The 5,161-nt window shown below is 39.7% G+C and overlaps 1 non-coding gene across 1 annotated transcript; it reads right to left on the bottom strand.

The window, feature by feature from the left end:
- Positions 1-532: 532 nt before the first annotated feature.
- LOC136207629 (small nucleolar RNA R71) lies at positions 533-639 on the bottom strand. Its single transcript, XR_010676760.1, has one exon. It is a non-coding gene; the product is annotated as a small nucleolar RNA R71 (small nucleolar RNA).
- Between the last annotated feature and the right edge of the window lie 4,522 nt (positions 640-5,161).

Here is a 5,161-nt window from a genome sequence, read left to right as displayed (position 1 = left end):
GTTTTGAAGATAGTTTGGCTCGTGCAACAATTTCAAGTTCATGCGCAGTTCTCGAAGTTCAGGCATTTCACCAAAACCATTTGATCCAGAAATTGAAAAGACCTTAAAGAAAGCTAAAAAGAAAAACAAAGAAACAATAGATTTAGAACCTCAGGCAGAACATATGGCAACACTTATGGAGTATGCTAGGCTAGGAGTGGCTGGTGTAACAAACAGTATAGTTAGACCCCGTATAAACGCAAATCAATTTGAAATTAAGCCTGCTTTGCTTAATATGTTGCAAAACAACGTAACGTTTTATGGACTACCTAACGAAAATCCTAATACCCATTTGACAAATTTCTTAGAAATTTGTGACACTTTTAAAATTAGTGACGTGCCAGCCGAAGCACTCAAACTTTGCCTTTTTCCTTTTACTTTGAAGGATCGAGCCAAAGAATAGTTAACTTCTATGCCAGCCGCAACATTTGAAACTTGGGACCAACTTGCCCAAGCATTTTTATCAAAATATTTTCCTTTAGCAAAAACCGCAAGAGTCATAAAAGAGTTGACATCTTTTTTACAAAATGACAATGAAACTCTTTATGAGGCTTGGGAACGTTTTAAAGAACTTCAACGTTTATGCCCACACCACCAATTGCCCACTGAACTTTTAATGCAAACATTTTATAATGGATTAAATTCTACAACTAGAGGTTCATTAGATGCAATGTCTGGAGGGTTATTTATGAAGAAGACATCCGCCCAAGCAAGAGAACTTTTGGAGGAAATGGCAATCAACAGTAGTATGTGGCCCGCGGAATGTCGACATATACCAATGGCAAAACCATCATCTTCAAACACATCATCGGTTAAAGGTATAGTGAATCTTGATCCAGTTGCAATGTTACAAGCCCAATTTTCTGCCTTATCGCACAAAGTTGATAGGTTTATGGCACCGTGTGATCCTAATGGTAATCAAATCCAAACGGATATTGATTATGAAGGTATGGATGAGATCGAACAGGTAAATTTTGTCCAAGGACAAAACCAAACTAATAATCCTTATTCTAATACTTATAATCATGGATGGAGAAATCATCCTAACTTTAACTGGAGAGACAATAATAACAATAATGCAAATGCTAATCAATATCGTAACAATAACTATCAAAATCAATCAAAAGATACGATTAGCACTCTATCTTCTAAGATCGACAAATTTATAGATGATATGAATGGAAAAATAAGTAATCAAGACGATGGTTTTAAACGGATCGAGAATAAATTCGATCAGCTTATTAAAAACCAATCATCTAGCATCCATAATTTGGAGGTTCAAATTGGACAACTTGCTAAATCAATTCCATCCCAAAAAGAGGGAAGTCTTCCCAGCCAAACGGAAGAAAATCCGAAGGAGCATGTAAAGGCTATCACTCTTCGTTCAGGGAAAAACTATTTAGGTCCGGAAATTCCCGGAGATTCAACTTTACCTGGAACTGATTTACCAAATTCCAAAGAAGATACATTAAAAAAAAAAGATGCACCAATTGACTCTGGTACAAAAACTTTTGTACCAAAACCACCTTTTCCACACAAGATCCGAAATAAGGACCATGACAAACAACTTTTATCATTTTTAGATAAACTTAAAAATTTGCATATTAATTTAACATTTATGGATTCAATTACGCAAATTCCTAATTATGGAAAGTTCTTGAAAGATTTAATTTCGAAGAAGATTAGTTGGGAAGGAATTTCATCCATTTCGCCAACTGAAGATTGTAGTTCGATAGTATCAAGTAAACCAATAAGGACGCGGGATGAATTAATCCGAAGCCGGTCTGATGTCGCGGCAGATGCATTTCACTCCTTCCATCCAGCCTAGTGGAACATCCCACTATCAGAAATAAACCGACCAGTCTCCGACGCCCCTCAGGTGAAATCGTCGCCGGCAAACGCTAAGGCAAGATCCCCGCCGCTCTGAATCGAAACCAGCCGCCGGTGAGAAGATGGTGAAGGTGGGAGAAGGAAGAAGATCGAATATGTCGAGAGGAAATTAGGAATCCCTAAATCGTAAAGGGATGAGGAGGAACCGGGTCAATAGTACTGGATCCGAATACAAAATGGGGCCGACCCATTCCTTAAGGCTTTTTTTTCTCTTTAAATTGTTTAAAGTCCATTTGTTTCCTTTTTATTAATAATTCTCAATTTATTCATTTATTTTAATTACCTAACTAATTGTTAAAGCTTAATTCTAGTTTATTTTAACTTAATATAGTCTACTAGTTGTTAATTAATTAACTATTTGAATTTATTTATTTCCCTTTTAGTTTAGATTAATCTTAACTATTTATAGTTTATGTTAGTTTGTGAATAAATCCCTTCCGTAGACCCCGTTAACTTAAGTTTGTTGTTTAATCCAAATATCTTTTAGCTTCTCAAACGTCGGCTTAAAATTAATGAAAACATGATTCGAATTTCTAAGCGATATAGGTCCCTCACGAACCCCCAATTAACTCTATTACCCAATGCATAAGGTTATGTCATAGCCGTATGCACGGTAAATAAAAAATGATAAAGCGTGCACGAATAATAGTAACGTTATCTATTACCCAATGCATAGGGTTATGTCATAATTGTATACATGGTAAATATGAAATAATAAAATCACATAAAAATAATAGTAATATCCTCAAAACATATTAAACCGCTATATAAGGTTATGTCATAACCGTATGTATGGTAAATAGAAACGACAAATCATTCGAAGATAATGTCAATATACCTTAAAAAATATTAAGCTCCATGTATAAGGTTATGTTATAATCGTATACACGGTTATCAAAGTCGTTTCTACAACTCAATGTTATTTTCTTGATATTTTTCGATCATCGAACCCGCTACACATAGTTATGTCATAACTACGTGAATGGTTCACGAACGTTAATCCCGCAAATGATATAGTCTCGAACTCTCTGTATGTGGTTATGTGATAACCGTGTATACGATTACGACATTTAAAACACGATAAAAATTATTAAACAAACTCAAAGAGTCGTCTTAGAATAAAAAACAACGCGTAAGGTTATGTGATAATCCTTACGCAATTAAAAATTCAAGCGAGGTAGCCAACATTATTGTGCATTAAAACCTCCTCATACCAGTGAGTATGGTCATGTTATGACCCATATCCATTCACGGATCCAAGAGACTTCATGAACAATGAAGAAAGGCTTGAATGAACCCAGTCAGCAATCAAAGCAATACCGAACACGAACACGTAAAACAAGCAGGCAGAAATATAACAGTACTGATTTATCGGACGGGGTAGGGTGAGATTACGTCTCTTCCCTACATGTAACCAGAAACCGAAATTAGAATCATCGCAGACCACTATTGATAACATTGAGATATTATCTGAGGACCAAGGAAGATATTAACAACAAGACGCGCCACGTCCGGCGTATCAAAGAGCTCCGCCAAAGGCTGATCACGAAGACAGGATCCTATGAGATCCGTGGGCGGATCACCAAGGCGAATCTCCTTATAAACGGTCAGGTTAGACGCAGGAATGAAATCCATTAAATGAGCATTAATTTCCTTTAACGGACATCTTAAAGGAATCCTGTAACCCGCCATTAATGAAGCATTAATGGAACTAAGCTGTTATAACTCACCAACTCTATAAATAGCCTACATCTAGGGCTATCAAAGGTACACATACTTTATATATTCTCTAAGCTTTGTCAATTCAGTTTATTCTCCAAATCTCTACTGACTTTGGCATCAGAGCTTCCCCCCGTCGAACCCAACGACGCCCCCCACAGAGACGAACTCCGATCAGAAATTCTCCACTTGTTATCAATTGGTGCGATGATCATGGAGCCTTAATCAAATCAAGGTTTTTACAAGAACATTTCGAAAAATATGACAAGTGAAGATCAAAATCCCACCTCAGGGATGGAAACTCCATCAGTAACACCATCTAGTCAACCGGCGACTAGCACTGTTCAGGATGATCAAACAGAAGTGAGCATGCCACCTGCGACAATGATCCATATGTGGGCAGGCGCAATTGAAAGGGCGTATGGAACCGAAATGGGTAATCGTATGCGGTCATATATGATTATCCCTCCAACTTGGAGTTTGGCATCAACATCAACAACTACACCATGGCCACATCAAATGTTCCTGGGCCCACAGGCACAAAGCTCCTCGTTTCTTCAGGCAACCGCAACGGATTCTGTGGTCACCACTGCCATGCCATCTGGCGTACCGCCAATCAACCGTGAATTATTTTCTAGCGTCCCCCGGCATGTGAGATCTGGACTCCCAGAGGGAGGTTCTGGTTCGCAAAGGCATAAGAAACAACGGATAGAAAAGCATCGTAAAACCTCTCCGTCGTGAAAGCCAGGTTCTTCTCGCAAAGGTCGATCACCTCCATCTCCAGTACGTCGATATAGTAAAAGGCCTATTGACACAAATCGGAATACCGGCCCGCCAGTATCATCCTCCCGACCAACAAACATTGGACACGTCTCTGCAGGGAACCCCGGAGGTCAGGATCGGTTAAATATATGCGGATCAGGAGCCGGCGGTTCAGGAGGTGGTGGATCAGATAGAGGCGGACTTGGTAATGGAGGCGGATCAGGAGGTAGAGGCGGACGTTCACCATCAGATCCATCTTCTGGATCTAGTAGTTCAACTTCTCCCAGTAGATCTCCAACCAGATCACCACAACATAGACGCCGAAGGCGAGAACCAGGAAACTTTGAAGAACAAGTTAGGGCAACCGTGATTCGTATGAATGAGGAGGAGGCCAGGCACAACCCATTCGCCAACAGGGATTCGCCCTTCACGGCCTGGATCGAGGCTGAGGAAGCTACCCGGAACCAGAAAATTCCTAACATTCCTCTTTATACAGGCACAGATAACCCTGAGGCTCATGCGAGGAAGTATCGGATGTTGCTTGGTCTAAACCACGTTAGCGAAGCTGTTTTATGCCGAATGTTCATCACAACCCTGGGCGGGCCTGCATATGATTGGTTCCAATCTTTGCCTCCTGGATGAATTGACAGCTGGGACCAGCTAAGCAGAGAATTTTGTGCAAAGTTCGCTGGATGTATTCCACCAGTCATCAAATCTCGCAAGCTTTTTGAGTTAAAACAGAAGGCTAATG

The sequence above is a fragment of the Euphorbia lathyris genome, chromosome 9, assembly GCF_963576675.1.
Source record: "Euphorbia lathyris chromosome 9, ddEupLath1.1, whole genome shotgun sequence".
Taxonomy (NCBI): domain Eukaryota; kingdom Viridiplantae; phylum Streptophyta; class Magnoliopsida; order Malpighiales; family Euphorbiaceae; genus Euphorbia; species Euphorbia lathyris.
The sequence above is the reverse complement of the archived record's forward strand: the minus strand, read 5'-3'. Positions and strand labels throughout refer to the sequence as shown.